Consider the following 19,653-nt stretch of genomic DNA (forward strand, 5'->3'; position numbering starts at 1 on the left):
TAGCAGGAGCAGGCCCGGCGGTGGATTGATCTTGCGACGCAACAGGTGTTGTAACTTCAATACAATACGCTGCAGGCAGCCCATAGCTACTAGTAGCATAACGATCACAGTATGACTGCTACTGGCCATAGCCTGGCTGGCTAGCAGTGGGTGCACCAGGGGAAGGCGGCGGTGCACCATAGCCTGGCTGACTGTGTCCATACTGCCCATAACCAGCCTGACTAGGTGGTGCCTGTCCATACGGAACAGATGAAGGCGGCTTCTGAGCATGCGAAGGCTACCCATAAGCATCCTGGCCATACGTGGCCTGTGGTGGTGGCTGCATGTCATAGCCAGGCTGTGTCTGTGGAGCAACGTATCCAGTTTGAGGGGCAGAACCTTGCGTCATGTAGCTTGATGCAGCAGCAGTAGTATAGGTGGTTGATTAGGATAACCCGGTTGGCATCCAGTGGCTGGCATTGAAGCTTGCTGACCTGGACCACCATAGCTCGGTGCAGTACCACCACCCTGAGTTGAGTTAGCAGCTGATCGATGCCCCATAGTCGTGCTGGTCATATCCAGGCTGCTGCGAGTAAGACAGCCCTTGGGTCTGATAACCAGAGTAATCATAAGCTTGCTGCCCGCCACTCTGCTGAGAGTACGTAGAATCACCATACCCTTGTGAAGCATGAGTAGCAGACTGGCTGTAATTGTAGCTACTAGCATCAGCAGGTGCAGCAGTTCCAGTGGCATACTGTTGTTGTTGGGGTTGCTGCTGTTGGTTATAGTGCCAGGGGGCTGCTCTGCCATAAGGTTGCTGGCCATACTATGGTGGTGCACCAGGATAAGCTCCAGGCTGCATGTAAACAGGCTGTTGTGTTGCTGGTGCATCAGGCACACCCCAGTTTGCCCGAGGACGGGGAGGGTGGTAGCCCTGTTGGATTTCTGGCATGATTCTGCAGAAATATAGTTTGCACATCAGAATATATATGTATAGAACACAACATACAATGTACCATGCAGAACAAGTGCAAACCAGACAAAACATATCCAAAAACAAAGCAATGTAATATACAGAAATTCCAGAACCACCAAGAAAAATGGAGGGATCAACTCACTGAGCAAGATTCTCAAGCAACATTGGTGATGCCCATCTAGCGTCTACCATGTGCAAAACTATGGGAGCTAATGAAGATTGGGCAGCTAGATAAACACACGCATATATTGAATAGCAATAAAAGATTGCCTTGCAGTTTGTAGATGTTGATAAATCAGCAATAATGGATGGTGAGAGAGTGATCCATAATTATGTGCAACATCTACTTATATATTGCTAAACGACACAACATACACAACAGCAGTTCTTTCAGCAAGTCTCCAAAAATATATTATAGGTGAACAAAAGAATGTCAAAGGAAATATTTAAGCAAAGTTTTAAGGAAGCTTTGGTCATGGTAACCTGAAAAGTCAACAGAGGGAGAAAATATATACAAAAATACCAAAGATAGATTATATCCTGCATAATCTTTCCAAACTATACATAGCACATACAAACTTTCTTGCCCGGTCAATAAACAGTAACAATCTTATTTGTTACATGTTGCTCCCAGAGGGTGGTGTTAGCAACAGATGGAATGGGCTGAAAATTAAGCATCAAGAATTATCCCCGGAGTGAGCAAAAATATCAATAGCCTAAATACCAGCTACTACAGTGCACGATCCATCATTGAAGTGTGCAGACTGATCACCTGCATAGAGGTTTGCACCTACAATCCCCAAAGATGTACAGAAATAGCAAACGCAAATTTGACAGGACAAGACCAGGTATATGAAATCCAATCATATAATCCAAATACAAGCTAGTTCCTTCTGTTTCGATATAGAAAGACCAGGCATGTCCTGGATGTATGTATTATATTCTAATGGTATACTCCAATAGTACACATGGGACTTCTATACCGAAACAGAGGGAGTAGTTCATAATTTTATCTTTTATCCATCAGCATCAAGTATATTAACATTAGATAGTAACAAATCTGCCTCCAGGATTGATGTGTGCAACCGTCAGAACTAGTTACTGACACTAATTTGGCCTTATGTCAAGATAATGATCAACAGACAGTATAGCCTGGGATATATGGATAACACCACAAGCACCGGTATGATATGTAGTGAAGATGCTGTGATAGGGTATATAAACCTCCCAATGGAAGTATGGATTTGCCAGTATTTAACTGTGATTGTTCAAATATTTCTAGTATCTTTCATCAGAGAGACTACACAGAGCATAGTAGCTAATAACAAAGAGACTGCACAAATTACAAATATAATTATATACTCCATGACCAATTGACCACCTTGTTTTACAAGACAACCCGTTGAGATAGCGTTTTGGACATGTACATTTGACAAGAATGTAGGGTATATCATAACTGAAGAGAAGAATTTCAAAGGGAAGCAATGGAAAAGGAAGGTCAAGTAGAGAAATATAAATCGACACAAAAAATACAGTAACATATAAAAAATTGATAATAAAACCCACGTGATTTTAACAACACTGATAAATAACAAATAGCTGCAGCAATTAGGAGGTGGCGTGAAAAGAGAAAGAAAGCTGACCTTTGCTATTTCAATTCGCTCTGCAGTACCATCAATATACAGTGTTCTTTCAGTTGAAGTATCACCAGGAGGTAAATGCAAAGGAATGACCTGCAGAAGGATTTTTTTAGGACAAATCAAATATTTACTATTGTTATTACCAATGGTAATGATGAAGATGATACAAAATATAATACTAACTAACAAGGAGAAAAAGGAGAATAATAAAACGGATAATTATGAAGATGAAAGGAGCATGAGTTCTACTTCTAGTTGAGCAACATTAGAACTTGGATTTTAATTTACTTGGTAAATCATAAAAAAAATGAAAAAATGCAACAACAAAACACATCACTCAGTCCTAAGTTATTAACGAAATTCAATAGTAAGTTAGGCCAGGTTCAGCCAACAAATTTATGTTAGACTTTGCAATAAGAAATTTCTGAAACCTATATACAAGCTCCAGATTTGGCCTGCATGGATTTTATAGTCTCACCAAAAAATAGTTAAGACATGGAATTAATATGCAAGGTTTTTCACCACCAAAGAAAAATTGAAGTCCGTGAAATAATATCAGCTGGGAAGCTTACAAGAAACCCTCATTGCTATATTGGGGCGTGGTATGATTTTCAAAGTCTGACAAACAAACCCAGTTCTAGAAAGCAGCCAGTTTACCTTTTGTTAGCAATTTGCATCCGGGATTGCTCAGCACTAGGTTGAGGTGCATTGTACTTCCAATTAGAGATAGTGCCAAATGAGCCAGCATCAGCCTGCAGGTCACATGACAAGTATGGTTGAATAAATGGATGCACAACTAAATGTCAAGTCCTGACCATAAAAAAGATATCACAGTACCTCTGCAAGAACATCACTTATCAACTGCTCAGCTCTGCTTATCTGGTCAGGAGTGCCCGAAAGATCAACCAATCTTTTCTGTGACCCGGGTTGAATATCCATGTCCCTTGTAAGATTTATTATAATTTATCATGTAAAATCCTCAAGCAAGGGATCATACATCATTTTATTAATTAATACAGTACTTCCTAACATACAAAATATGCGCCATCATTTTTACACTTCATGGCATAAAAACAAATTTTTTGAGCAGAAACTGTAGGGGAAGCCCCGGCAATAAATTTAATTAAAAAGAGATTATTTGCAAGAGACAGGATATATATACTTTTTTCGGAACGGAGGACATATATACAATTATACATGGCTAGCTAGGGAGAACAGAAGGGGAGGGGGCACAGAGTGAAGAAAAACTATAGCAGGCTGATCACTAGCACCAGAAAAGGCCTAAAACACAATACTTCGACCACTCCTTCAGATAATTTGTTACTAAAAATACAAATTGTGGCGGGGCGCAAAATGTCAAGTGCAGCTGGACTGGACCGGCTGAAGCAGCATCTGACCGGTGCGCAGAACAGAGCGAAAATGCACTGACAAGTATCGATCAGACAAAAACCTTTCAGGTGGGCGAGAAGGTATTGCTCAAACTATAGCCTTATGTTATGATTAATCTTCAGTGGTGAACAGACCCTGTCGGAGGCTGGCATTCAAATACTATGGCAGCGAATTGGTTCAGTGGTATATCACTTGGAATTGCCAGTGGACTGGTAGTCCTCAAGAACTGGCAACTTGAGAAGATCTCAATGTACTAAGCAGCACTACCGAGGGGAAATGTAACAACTGAAGGTGGTGAGACAGCCAAAACAGATAAGACAATAGAGAGAAAGGGCGTTAGGACGCCATCGAGATAGGGAAGCAAATACTGATGGCGCAGTGTGTGTTAAAGTGGGACCCAGCTGTAAGTGTCATGTGTGTCTGGTCTATAAGAGCAAGCTGCAACAGTAAAACCGGCGAGAAATAAATGAGTGAAATATCCCGTTCTTTGATCTACCTTCGTCATTATTCCGGCCCCTATTTATCTCCTGCGATCTCAATTTCACGTCCCGGTTAGCAGGCGGCAAAGTTAGCTAAGATGCTAGAGGGAGAAGAGCCCGCACTACCAAAAGTAATCTATTTGGTAATCGAGAAATGCTAGTAAAAATAAAGCAATATATTTTTTCGAGAAAACATTTCAGATACGTCAACTTACATGCAGAAGATAAGCTTACCTGCTCAACCAAAAATCTTAATAGCATATCTGCCCAGACAATCATCTTATGTATTGTGCAAAAGTTTAGCTCCATCATGTCCACTACCAATGCCGGTTCCCTACAAGCATAAGAAGTCAAACACTGAAGCCACCAATGACACTCGTAAGGGAACCCAAATAGTGAAATAGATATGAGATGGCTTTACTGAAGATATTTAGTTAAACTCACATATGTAAATTCAGAAAAACAACTAAGGGCCTCTTCGGTTTAAGGAATTTTGAAGGATTCTACTCAAAAAAATCCTGCAAAGCTCACAGGAATGGGAAGTTGGAAACTATAGGACCTTTTCCTATTGTCTACTTTGCATGCAATCCCAAAGGAAAATCTCCAGTGGTTCCAACCTCTTGGAAACTTTATTCCCTTCAGACGGGTTACAAACATGGCACCAGACCATTCAGAAAATTCCAGGTTTTTTTCCCTATGGAACAACCAAACATTATCTACTACACATTTATGTGCTTTCAGTTTCTGTAGGCTTGTTGGCAAGATTAGCAGAGGTAACAATATTGAATTACACAAGTAGGCGTTTTAAGCTTCCAAATGTACTTATTGGGCTATGTCTTTGATGTTTTAATCAGTTCAAGCTAGTTTCCATATACCACACAGTGTAATGACACTAAAAAATAATAATGTCAGACTAATCAGAACAGCACCATGCCTTCCTAAACTAGGTAACGCTAACAAATATTTTTCCAGGTCATAACCATTACATAAAACACCACCACACAAGCATCCAGCAGAACATTACAGCTAGCACAATTAAGTATAGGTAAAGGCATGCTATTACCTGCAGAATAGACACTTCCGAATGGATAATGATAAAAACCGTCGCCAATCTTGTAAAATTTCTTGAATTGCAATGACTCAAGCTGCAGCATGATGACACCATCACCTGTAGTCAGGATTCAGGAACACCACATTATTGTACTCGGCAAGCCCTTCTATCAAAGGGCGAACTCTCTCCTTCTCTGGATTTAGGGAAAGCAGCTTGTCCAATTCAGAAGGGGAGCCTTGGCGCAGTGGTAAAACTGCTGCCTTGTGACCATGAGGTCACGGATTCAAGTCTTGGAAACAGCCTCTTACAGAAATGTAGGGAAAGGCTGCGTACAATAGACCCAAAGTGGTCGGACCCTTCCCCAGACCCCGCGCAAGCGGGAGCTACATGCACTGGGGCTGCCCTTTTTAGCTTGTCCAATTCAATAGTTCTTTCCATCCCCCATGATGCAGCACCATCACAGTCGGTCTTCCTCTTCCATAATTAGGCGGTGAAGCCTGATATGTAGAGTAAACCCAGTTCACCACCCTCAGCCCGCATAACCATCAACTGGAGTAGCTCCTCGGACGTGGATTTTTAGAACATCTGCACCCGGGCCCTGCTATCCTGGGTGTCCAATATTGCTTTCAGATCTGTGCAACAGAACTAACTTTCTATATGAAATTTTCTCTTTTTTGTTTCTCTCGCATAGAACATGTCTTGAACTTCAAACCTTTGCAGCGTTGCAAAGCCTTCTATCTAGAATCTAGGATAAATCGTTCAGATTTTTTTGTCAAACATAAATATACAAATTATGAGGATTTATCCTAGATTCTAGATAGAAAACTTTGCCATGTTGCAAAGGTTTGAACTTCAAAACATGTTTTATGTGAGAGAAACAAAAAAGAGAAATGTGTTTGCACGAATCGAGATGCGCAAAATGGATGGCTAAATAAGGAGGGCCTGGGTGCAGGTGTTCTATTATATGTTTTCGGTAGCTCCTCTTCAGACATACCAACTGGCAGTTGTATCTCAGCTAGACTCTGCCTCTCCAAATCGAACTGGAGAACTGCATCCACACACACACCAAGACGCCAGTAAAGGGAATTCCCAACCAGCAGAGCCGACATGCCCGTAAAACACACGGCAAAAATACCTCTGGTGGTATACGCATCGAATGGAATCAGTGCCGAGATGAGATTATCCCATACGCCGGTATCTGGGGAGTAAACACATGCAAGCACTCCCATATGTTGTTTGTCGACTTCGACGACCCCTACCAAGATCACCTAAAAGTGCTGGACCTCGCCGGCAGCACGATGCACCGCCCCGTGGATCGAGTTTGCAATCCCTTCGAACCATGGGGGGAAAGCAATGTGGTGCTGGTCGCAGGTGACGGGGTCACATACAAGGATTTGCTTCCACGGATCGGGGGCGATTAGCAGGAGGCGAGCTGCAAGGAGAAGCGCCGGGCTGGGACACGGTCGGGGGAATCCATGGTAGGTGTGTAGGAGACGCCTCCCCGGTCTGGGACGAAGCAACCGAGGAGGGGAGGGCTACATCGGTGGCGGCGGCGGAAGCGGCGGAAAAAGCGGATGTCGGAGACGAGGAGGAGCCAGCGATTGCAGACGAGGGAGGCGCGGGGGAGGTAGACGGCAGCGGGGGCAGGCGGAGGAGGAACGAGGTCTGCAGGTCTTCCTCAGCCAGCAGGTCTTCGTCGTCCAGCGGCGCCGCCGGCGACATCTGCCCTCGTGCGACTGATTTTTTTTTTAGGGTTTCGTGCGACTGGGTGGGTGTGAGATCGAAAGCCCACAGGAACGAGGGGAAGCCCACAACGAGTAGAAAGCCTATACACGCGATCCCCCTCAGAAGGAAAAAAATCTACACACGCACTGAACGCTGAAAAAACCCCTACAAGCAATTAGTAGTATAGCAAAAAAGCCCGTGCGTTGCAACGGGACAGAAAAACACACACGCTCTTAACCCAATAATCACGACTTGAGACCTTGATATGTAGACGTTCTTTATTTTAAAATTGCATCACATTTGTGTTCCCGGCGGTGGTCTCAATGCTCACACAATGAAAACGCATTTGAATGTCGTCAATTCTAAGGCGTCTCTCTCTCACACACACATACACACAGACACACACACACGCGCGCGCTCGCACGCACACAATCATTGAGAATAAGATGAGAAAAATGTTGTTTTTTCCGGTTAGGTTTTTCAGAGTTGTGCATGCGTGGTTATCAATGTTTTTTCCCTCTCAATCTGGTTTTAATGTGTTTATTTGTAATTTGGATCGTCGCCAGTGCGAAAAAAAACCTAGACCGTGCACTATAGATTATGTTTGCATCCAAATTAATAGTTTAGAAATATTTAATAGCTAAAAGTAACAACATATTTGGATTCTACACATTTTTCTAATCAAATTTCATATATAATATGTTAAAATCGGAGTTACGATTTAAAAGATATGGATAATTTTGTTTTAGATAAACTGCAGATTGATTAACCGAAAGGTTAGGGGGTTTTCTGCTAAAACACAAAAAAACGATTCATATGACTTAAATATGTACGGCGGGTTGATTACCTAAAATCTCAGGGGTGTTTCTGAGAAAACTAAAAAAACGGTTCGGTATGACTTAAAGATGGACTGAGGGTTGATTTCAACAAATTGCAGGGACTTTTTTGCAAATAAAGGTGACGGACGACAGAAACCCACCGTGCTTTATTATTAGGTAAAGATTTACTTAGTTCAGTTTGAGTACGGAACGACAAGAATAGGTCCGCCCCTGTCGGTGGCGGTTGGCGTATTTTCCGGACTGGCGATCCCGAGGGCGATCGTGTCTGGGGGTAGGGTTCCTGGCGGCAGTTTGATCTCGAGATCGCTGATCCGTCTCCCTCCTTTGAATCCGTTGCCACAGCAGGTCTCCATCCATCCATCCTTCCCATCCACGATAAGCCTTCTGCGCGCTAGGGAGCGCGGTTGTACACCACCGAGTCGATCCCTAGGGTTTTGCTTCTCTGGAGATTGGAGGCGAAGGGGAGGGAATGGAGGGAGTCGAGGGACTGTTGAGGGGGTTGAAGCTGTCGGAGGCAGAGAAGAGAGGGTTGAAGATCGGGGACGAGGGGTTAGGGAAGGCTGCGGACGGGGCGGCGGACGAGCCACAAGCGATGGGCAAACTCTATTCGAAGAAGCTCGCACATGCCAGCGTGATTGGGCAGACGCTGGGGAGGATCTGGTGCCCCATTAAAGGTGTGGACTGTAAGGAGGTCGAGGCCAATGTGTTCTTATTTACCTTCTGCCAACCGGCGGGTTGGAGACGAGCATTGGAGGAAGGGCCATGGTGGTTTGATAAAGAACTCCTGGTAATGGAAGAGTTCGATCCGGAGAAGACAGTAGATGAGTATGACTTCAATCTGATTCCGATATGGTTCCGTGTGTTCAGGCTGCCACTCGGGTATATGAACAGAGCAACAGGTGAGTGCATTGGCGCGGGGTTCCATGAGCTAGTCGACGTAGATGTAGGGCATGATGGAAGAGCTGTTGGGAAGTACCTACGGGTGAAAGTGAAACTGTATATAAAGGAACCGATCATGAGGGGGTTTGTGCTGGACAGGGAGAGGAAATCAGATGGAAATATGCAGGTGGATGTAGCAGAGGGGGAGGACAGCATTAAGAAGAAGAGGAAAGAGCTAATATGGTGTCGGTTTGAGTACGAACACATGCCAGACTTCTGCTACACTTGCGGCATTATTGGACATGGTGAGAAGGAATGTAGCATGAAGCCAGTGAGAGGTGAAACCCCCCAGTTCGACCCATGGATGAGAGCAGAGGAGAGCTACAAGAAGGAGGAAGGAGGAAGAGGTAGATGGAATGACGGGAGACGGAGCAGCAGTGGCAAAAGTTTGAGTGGAGGGAGAGGTAGTGATGGGGTCCTTTCCCAAGGAGAACGGAGGCAATATAGCTGGGGTCGAGGTTCGGGTGGGTCGGGCAGCAATGCCCCGTCTTGGAGGAAGGAGGGGGCTGCATCAGGAAGCAATGACAAGGTAGCTAGAGGAGAGGAGAAGGAAGTAACAAGCCCGCTAAAGATAACGGAGAAAGGAGGGGATCACTGTGGGGGTAGCGTTGCAAGAAATCTCCAGTTTGGCACATCCACGCATCTCTCAAAGAACACGGTTCAGGAGAAGTCTGACGCAGTGGTGGCGGTGGCTACAATTGTAGAATCAGGCACACAGCCAAAAGAGTTAGGTACAGAAGGGGAAGGTGACCAGGATAAGATGGAGGTTGCAGGCCGTACGGGTTTAAGTGGAGATGAAGATAAAGGAAAGAAAGAAGGGAAGAAGTTCAAAAGGAGGGAGAGGGTGGAGAGCGGTGTTCAACATGCACAAATGGGGGTGAAATTGGGGAAGAGGGATGGAGACTGCATGGAGGTGGATGAACCAAGTGTGGCGAAAAAGAGCAAGGGGGAAGGAGGCGGTTCTAGCAGCAGCTTGGATGGTAGAGGAGGGGAGGATGCCAGGGCAATAGTGGACGAACCCAATATGATCATATCGGCTGGGCTGCAAGTGCAGCCCTGCCGGGAGCAATGAAACTCGTAAGTTGGAATTGTCGGGGACTCGGGAACGGCCCGGCAGTTCAATCTCTTCTCAAACTGGGAAGAATGGAGGAACCCGATATCTTATTTCTATGTGAGACTAGGCTGAGGGAGAAGGAGTTGGGAAGATTTCGGTGGTTGTTGGGGCTCGCCAACATGGTTGCTTGGAAGGATGAAGGGAGTGGGAGAGGGGTGGCACTTTTCTGGAGGCAGGGAGTTGACGTCACTCTCCGATCATATGGGAGGAGGCATGTGGACGTCGATGTAACGAGGGAGGATGGTTCGGTCTGGCGGCTAACGGGAGTTTATGGAGAGTCTGAATTAAGGAGGAAAGCAGAAACGTGGAAACTATTAAAGATTCTAAAACAACAACATCAGGCATCCAGGCCGTGGTTGTGCTTTGGAGATTTTAATGAAATTCTAGCAAGCAACGAGAAGGTTGGGGGTGCAGTTCGGCCGCAGCAATACCTTGATGCCTTCAGGGAGGCACTTGACCACTGTAACTTGCAGGACATTGGGTATGAAGGAGATATCTTCACCTGGAGGAATCATAGTAAGGAGTTGCGGACATACATTTGTGAACGGATCGATAGGGCAGTGGCGAATGAGGAGTGGTGTGCCATGTTTCCACAATTTGGAGTTATAAACGGAGAACCACGACACTCGGACCACCGACCGATCATTGTGCAGTTGGAAGGGGTGGAGAAGAAATGGAGGGCTGGGGATAAAAAATTTCGGTTTGAGGCTCGTTGGTTGCAGGAGGAGGGGTGTGAGGAGGTGATCAAGCATGCTTGGGAGAGTGGATGGGAAGGAGGAGGGGGGAACGTAACAGTAGCCCTAAAGAAGATTGCTGTGCAGATAGGGACGTGGAGCAGAGATGTGGTGGGCGAGCTCGAGGAGAGGCTTAAGAAGGCACGGAGAGAATTGGAGAGGTGCATGAAAGAACCGATGTCGGATGGGAAAATAAAGGAGGAGGCTCGATTGAGGGCTCTGGTCCACGATCTGAAGGAGAAGAAGTATACAAGGCTGAAACAACGTGCTCATATGTGGTGGTTGAAGGGGGATAACCGTAACATCAAATACCTGCAGTCGGTGGCGTAGGCTAGAAAGAGATCAAATAGACTCAAGGAGATCAAAAGGGAGAGTGGAGAAGTAGTAGAGGAGGGAGAGGATTTAACTAACTACGTGTGCTCCTTTTTTCAGGAACTTTTTACGTCCCCAAACCCCCACCGAGTGCCTGAGTTGATCGACAAGGTCGAACCACGAGTAGCTCATGATATGCATGCAGTACTTGACGCAGAGTTCACTCGGGAAGAGATCAAGGCGGCAGTTGATCATATCGGCAATCTAAAGGCACCGGGTCCTGATGGGATGTCGGCGGTTGTTTATAAGAGGCATTGGCATTTCATGGGAGATAAGATAGTGGAAGAGGTGCTAGCGGTCTTGAACGGAGGAGAAATTCCAGAAGGGTGGAATGATACAATGGTCGTGCTCATACCAAAGGTTAAGAACCCGACGAGGATCAAGGCTATACGACCAATCAGTCTTTGCAACGTGATGTACAAACTGGTGTTGAAAGTCATTGCAAATCGCCTGAAAATAATTCTTCCTAACATTATCTCAGAGAACCAGAGTGCGTTTGTGCCAGGCAGGCTTATCACAGACAACGTCCTCATAGCATATGAACTCTCCCACTACTTGATGAACAAGAAAACCGGAAAGGCTGGTTATGCGGCGGTCAAAGCAGACATGAGTAAAGCATACGACAGAGTAGAATGGTGTTTCTTGGAGGCTATGATGATCAAGCTAGGCTTTAGTAGAAGGTGGGTTGAGCTAGTTATGAAGTGTGTAAGGACAGTGCGCTATCAGATCAAAGTGAATGGGGAGCTTACTCAGCAGTTTAGTCCCTCTCGGGGCCTAAGGCAAGGAGATCCGGCGTCTCCCTACATGTTTGTGATCTGTGCGGAAGGTTTGACAGCAGCGCTAATGGATGCAGAACGGAGGGGCACTTTGCATGGAGTTAAAATCTGCCCAAGAGCACCTTGCGTGTCACATCTCTTCTTTGCGGACGATTCCATGTTGTTGATCAAAGCGGAACAGCGAGAGGCGGAGGCCCTCCGGGAGGCACTGCATCTATATGAGGACAGTTCTGGACAGTGCATCAACACGGAGAAATCCGCTATCATGTTTAGTCCGAACACGAGCGATGATGAGAGGGCATTTATCAAGGGAACCCTTGGGATTCAGAACGAGGATTGGAATGAGAAGTACCTAGGACTCCCGGTACATGTCGGCCGATCGAGGAGGAAAGCGTTTAACTATATCAAATGCAATATGTGTGGGAGAGTCCATGGTTGGCAAGAGAGGCTCCTAGCAAAAGAAAGCAAATAAGTACTCGTGAAGGGCGTGGCCCAGGCCATTCCGGCGTTCGCCATGTCATGCTTTGACCTCACTAAGACTTTTTGTGCAGAATTGAACACGTTGATGGGCAAGTTTTGGTGGAGTCAACAGGATAAGAAAAACCCAATGCATTGGATAAGTTGGGACAAACTTGCTCGACCGAAAGCAATGGGGGGCCTAGGATTCCATGATATGCATAGTTTCAATATGGCGATGCTGGCGAGGCAAGGGTGGCGCCTCCTCCAACAACCTGACAGCCTGTGTGCAAGGGTTTTGCAGGCTAGATATTACCCCGGTCGGTCCGTGCTTGATGCTACAGCCCACGATGGCATCTCTTACTCATGGCGTAGTATTCTGCATGGACTAGATCTCGTGAAGCAGGGCTACATCCGAAGGATCGGTGACGGGGCTACGGTGAACATTTGGTCAGATCCTTGGATACCCAGATCATGGTCGAGGCGAGTAATCACACCAAGGGGGCTGAACCTTCTCACCACAGTCAATGAACTCATAAGCCCAATCACTGGCAGTTGGGATGAGGAGCTTGTCCGGGACACCTTTTGCAAGGACACGAAGCACATTCTCAACATTCCCCTTCGGGAGGGGGTAGATGACTTTTATGCTTGGCATTTTGATACGAAAGGAGAATGCTCAGTCAAGAGTGCTTACAGACTACATATGGAGTTAGCTCAGCAAACACAAACTGGGGCGCCGGGGTCGAGCACTGCCGGCGCGGGGCAGCTGGAGAGGACTGATGACCCGTCATGGAAAAGGATTTGGAAGATGCGTTGCCCAGTCAAGTTGCAGATGTTCATTTGGCGCTTGAAACACCAGTCTCTGGCCCTATGCACTAACCTGATGAGGAGAGGGATGAAGTTGGAGAACTCTCGATGCTCCCTCTGTGGGCGGGTGGAGGAGGACGGCGCGCACTTATTCATCAAGTGTAAAATGGTCAAGGAAGGGTGGCGGGCATTGGGCCTTGAGAACGAACGGGTGCAACTTGAGAGCACTCGGGGGGTGCATGCAATGCTCGATAAACTATGGGAGCTAGATGAGAGAAAGAGGATGCTGATAGTGATATTTTGGTGGCATTGGTGGAACAACAGAAACAGGAAACGTGAAGGGGAGCAGCTGATCCATGTATCCGAGGTAGTCCGGCGAACGCAGTGTGATGCACTGGAATATGAGGATGTGTATCACCGGCCAAGCAAAGTGGCCTCAACTGCATGGGTCCCTCCTGCTAATGACGAGATTAAGATCAACCTAGATGGTGCCTTTACGCCGGGAGGAAGCATGGGAGGATGGGGCGCGGTTGCTAGGGATGAAGAAGGACATGTGATCATAGCCCGATCGGGTAGGCTGACTCAAACGGCGGATGCCTTCGCGGCCGAGATCGGGGCAATGAGTGCGGCAGTAGAGACAGCAACAGAGCTAGGCGCCATTCGTGTGGTTTTCGAAACAGACTCAATGCTGCTTGCCGAGGCTTTGGACATTGGGAAAACGGACTCCTCACCGTATGCTGCAGCCATTGAGGACATTAAGCTACAACTCAAAATGTGGTTCTCAAAGTTCACTATTAGAGCATGCCGGCGTGAGGCAAATTCTGTAGCCCATGAACTAGCTCGGATAGGTCGTATGTGCTTGTCAGACGTTTGTATGGAGTGGAACACCACTGTACCGCCCATTGTGGCTGCTTGTGTGTTGGCCGATATGCCTAGCCACTGTTGATTTATAAAGCTATGCTTTGCTTTAAAAAGAAAGTATTTACTTAGTTCTGAGAGAACTAGCTAATTGCCCGTGCGTTGCAGCGGGGCCTACCTATTCTATTGGTTCAACACCAATTGGTGTCTCACTCCTCCTTCGTTCTGTCATTTCTCTACCGCTCTAATCCAAACTCATCACCTCTGTCAATGATCCATCTGGCTCACAATTTCCTGCTTCACCCCCACACCCCCATCCAAACACATACTTTAAATTTTTTGGGGAAGACAATGCCTCCAATAATATTTGATCTCTATCATTGTGCATCCAATCTATTCATCTCACTGTATTACCAAACGATCATATGCATTATATTTGCCACCACAAAAGAGGGAAATAGTGTCATGAAAATTGACCAACCATGATCATATTGACAAACCATGTTCTTGTATAGAATTTAGTTGATTGCATAATAGAGTCAGTTATTTTGTTATCAATTAATTTTAATCATTTTGTAATAATTAATTTTACCTTTCTAGCAGAATATGTTGTTTTCATGAAAGAGAAAAAAGTACGCTGACGACAAGCTTCATGACAGATTTGACAATTATTAGGAAAATCATGTAATGTAATAATGTATGTAGGTTCAGTCCAGGAACAAAACAAATGTACACTATGATGGCAAGCTTTGTGAGAAGATGGCACAGTATAGTCAAGTGAAGATCTTGGTTTGCCCTTTCGCCCTAGTTTTAGATGTTGAAACTTACACAACCTGCACATTTGTTTCAAATGCATGCTATAACATGACTATCGGTAAGACAACCATCAAGACAAGAATGAACTGGTAAGAAAGATTTAGCAGATGTCAAAAGAAAATGTACGCAAGCCTGCAATCATGTCGTCTGACAAATAAAATAGGGTGATGCGGGCCAGTATGCAACATGAAGGTATAAACTTTGAGGTAAGTTTAGAACCTTGACACATCAAAAATAGTTATAACCAACTAAACATCATGGGCCGATGTGCACCCAGCCTACTAAGGTCTGACACCTGCATGATCAATCAAATTCTGGATAAAATATTCAGGTAATTAACAAGTAGACCATTTCAACGTGATTACTCTCAAGCACAAAAAACAATAAGAAGTGTATATAATAGAAAATCGCTGTCAGGCAGATTCAGAGTTCCATCCAAGACAACGGAAGCTCGCAGGAAAATAAAAAGATTGCCTGCATACATGCAATGATAATCTGGGATGATGGAACGATTCCACGCAGATCTTTGTGAACTAAATATCGGGAATTAAACCGAAGAGCTCAAGCAAGCAAGCAAGTGAATGTCTGATTGTATACCCAGGTGCGATTGACAAAGGAAGTAGTCGTTCTTGTAGATGGTGTCAGCCAGACGCAGGTTGGTCTTCGAGATGTCGGCTTCAGCCCTTGATGTGAACCGGTGGTGTTCATTATCCACACATCATCTTCTCGATCAGGATCAAACTATTCTCAGCATGAATCAATTGGCGTAGAAGACTGAATGAATCAGTTGGCGCACAAGAGAAGAGAATCAGATTTTGACCTTGAATCAACGCTGCTTTACGTCGCGAGCAAGACGGTTGGGCGTCGGGGTATCAACAGTCCGCGCCTTCATCCTGCTGCGTCTGCGGCGTCCTCAACGCTCAGGATGGAAGCCGACGCTAGAGAGAGTGTCACGGCGGCGGAGCACGTGTGAAAGCGGCATCACAGAGGTCGCATAGAAAGCCGTCGCCGGCGATGCATAGATCTCAGGTGGAAAGAATCCATGTCACGGGGAAGTAGGAAGGTGGGATGGAGCGGTGGTTCGTGGAGATCTTTTAGGGCCGTGAATTATGGGATTAGTGGGGCAGCATTTTTTGGAAACAAACACCGGATGTTGTATTCGGCAAAGAAAGAATGGGAGGCACGACGATGGACGTGCGAGGGTGGATGAAACGAGCGACGTAAGATGGGAGACGGAACCTTAGGTTTCTTTTAGATAGTAGAGAAGAGTGAGAGAAATACATGCTCTGATCAAAGAACCATTTTCCACTCTTCCTATAATTTCTAGTCACGAGGTCCAACAATGCTCTATGCCTTTTCAGATAGCTCATCAGGATAGTTTTTTGCCCGAACCAAGTGTGCACATAAAACTGTCCTTGGAATCCGACGAATGTCATGCTTGTCTGGGGCTCATGACACTCCTGTACGGAATCCAAAGGCCCTGACGAACCCTCTTACTTAATAATTAGATAAAACTAATAAACAGGAAAGGGTTACAAACGATAAAGAAAAAAATTCATCTTTTTTCATTTTGAAATGTTCCTTTTATTGTATTAAAGAATACTTTCGTTCAAAATAAAAGGGAAATATTTGTTATGGCCGACTGGTCCCGTGCTTTGCAGGTCCCTCCCACGAACGCCACTCATCCCATGGGGCCCACACACGTGGGCGAACTTCTCCAGATTTTTCTCGCCCCTCTTTCCCAGGTCTGTCTCATCCCATACCCATTCCTTTTCTTCCTAAGAGCCATTCTTTCCTATGCAGTGACCAAGTCAAAGGCGACCGTCGTTAGGCCAAGCCGCAACATCCTACTCCTCCTTACACGCCCCGCGGGCCACCGTCTTCCTACTCCCTCCTCCTCCTAGCGTGCCACAATTTCGATGTGAGTGGTCAGAAAGAGACCCTCCCCCTCATGTTTCTTCCCTACAACTGCCAAATCGGCAATGGCGAGGGGCATGAGTTATGTAGCAAGGAGCTAGGAATGCGTTTTGCCACCGAGTCATGCCGCAGTCATTGTGTAGCTGAAGACCCTCATGTCGTTGATGTTGCTACGACAAGCTGCAATCGGAGATGAATGTTGGGACTGTGTACTGCAATAGGTTGTTGCAACCAACATATTGGCATGCTACGATCGGTGACATGAGATGCTAGAACCAACATGGCACATTGCTCAAAACGATGCAGCGCAGCGATGTGGTTGTCCATGGGAGAAGCTGCAACTAGCTAGTGGAAAAGTTGCAACCTCCATTGGCGAAGCTGCAACCAGCCAGCAAGAAGTTGTAACCATGGCAAGCGCCCATGAGCTACGACGGGCTGTAGCCATGAGCTGCTCCTCAAAGGGCGATTGTGGGCTGCTCCCGGAGGCTCATTGGAGGAGGGGGCGGGACGAGGGGCCACCGACATCTAGTGCTTTAGGACAGGGAGGGTTTTTTTCTCCTCTCACTGGCGCGTGTGGTAACACGTGGATGACGTAACAAAGATCGAACGACCCCGCGTGGCCAATCTAATGGTCACACACCCAATCTAATGGTCACACACTGACCAGCCGGGTGCTGGCCTCGGTCGCTCAGTTCTACTGCTTATTTGGATGCCTATGTGACCCCATAGAAAGTTGGTCATATAATACATACATAATTGTATGTGCAACTACAAGAAAAAAGAAGGGAAACTGTATAAGATTAAGAAAGCTCATGAGTTAGAGATATAGAAAATAAAACTAGTTGGCTCTTATCCACTTTAAAAAAAATTGTAATAGTAAAGAAAAATAGACATGATGTCGTTTTATATTATCGCATTGATGAAAAGACAATGCATATCATATGTACCTAACCCTTCCATTTTTTGAAGGTTGAAACAGTAGGAAAGGCTCTTACTGCAAATATATTAATAAATGGGTGGATCAGAGTATAAGCATTTACATGGTGATCTAAGGACTATTTTGAGAGTTAGAGGGTTAAGTACAAAGGGTCAATGTTCTACCAAGATCTAGACTCAGTCGAAGGAGTACCTAACCCTTCCATGACACGGAGCATCCTATGGAAATCACCATGTCGAGAGCCCCTTTGTCAAGAGACACATGCACCCTCTACTTCAAACATATAAAGGTGAATTTTCTCCTTTACAAGTGTCTTTTTGTCCCCTTCAAGGATGGTATACTACTCCCTCCATCATGCACGTATAGGTTTGAGTGGAACTTCACGGATGAAGAGAGTGCAAGCACAAGAGAACATCTACACCATCCACGAAGGAAGTTTGGAACATCAAACATCCAGCGCCACGCGAAGATGAGCCGACATCCAGACTGGACCAGGCATCTGTTGTGTGTGTGTCTCCAATCGTACATTCAATGTGTACCCGGAATCTCGTGTTAGGCACCCGAAGCAAAGTCAACCGTAAATACCAAAGTTCTGATACCTACTGAATGTCTTGCGTGCAACAACTATGGTTTCGACCCATGTACCTACCCTTTCACCCCTAACACTATAAATAGATGCCCCCTTCTCATTTTTAGGGTTAGCTAAAAATAGAAAGAAAAGAGAGAGCTTAGCTCATCTACCTCCCCTAGTGGGATTCCTCTTAGGAGTAGATACATGAGTGAATTCAAGACCTCTTAGGAGCATCTATGGTTAACCTCTTTGGAGAAAGATTCATCAAGCCCCATCTAAGAGATTTGGATGAACTGCCTCTCAAGAACTGCCCTTGTATCTTTATTTCTCTTGTTGTTCTTAGATTTTGATACACCTCAAGTACCTCTTCTGATTTGAGAACTACTTGGTGTGGATCTTATCCAATAGAGCATTTTCCCTTTGATTTCTCCATGTTTTTCGCATGTTCTTCGTCAATGGTGGCAACCCTACCTTGGTTTGTTTGGTGCAGGTAGGGTGCAAGGCGGCACATCGGCGCGGCAACGTTGCCACTGGCGATTGACCTAGGTTACGCGACTTGATGTGAAAATTTAATCTAGTGACATGGAAAAAAGTGGACGAGGTCATGGAATTGTTGCTCACCCTCCGATGTAGTCGATCAAAGGAGACGGACGATCATGGACCAACACCTCCAACCTCGACAATCACTCCACGAAGATGGAACACCACAAATCCTGTTAATTACACCGAGTGAAAAAAATTTAGGTCATCACCTCACATTAAGCATTGATACTTTTAACTATGAAAAAAATCATGTTTCGTCAAGTGTCAAATTTTGTCCTTCAATTTTTTTGCAACATCATCATGATTAAATAACCACTGATCATATCATAATTTTGCAGCACATCTCACATAGCTACTTAACATTAAGCACTGACACTTAAAACTATGAAAAAAATCTTATTTTGTCCAAGTGTCAAATTTTGTCCGGTTCAATTTTTTTGACAAGATCATCATGATAAAAATAATCACTCATCTTATACCAATTTTAGAGCACATCTCAAATGACAAGATCATCATGATAAAAATAATGCAAACTAACAATCTAACATCCTAACATCCAACATTCAACTATATATCAACCTAACAACCTAACATCTAACATCTAATCTAACAATCTAACATCCAACATCCATCCAAAAGTAGAAAAAAATGGAAAAAAAATGAAAAAAAACGTAGCTCACCGAGAGGGGCGTGGTAGGGGGCGAGGCGGTGGAGGGGATGGTGAGGCAGGGGCGG

At 45.3% G+C, this 19,653-nt stretch overlaps 1 pseudogene; it reads right to left on the bottom strand.

The window, feature by feature from the left end:
• The window catches only part of LOC123138806 (glutenin, high molecular weight subunit DX5-like), an 8,715-nt pseudogene extending 1,428 nt beyond the window's left edge, over positions 1-7,287 (bottom strand).
• Positions 7,288-19,653: the final 12,366 nt, after the last annotated feature.

This window comes from Triticum aestivum, chromosome 6B, assembly GCF_018294505.1.
Source record: "Triticum aestivum cultivar Chinese Spring chromosome 6B, IWGSC CS RefSeq v2.1, whole genome shotgun sequence".
NCBI lineage: Eukaryota > Viridiplantae > Streptophyta > Magnoliopsida > Poales > Poaceae > Triticum > Triticum aestivum.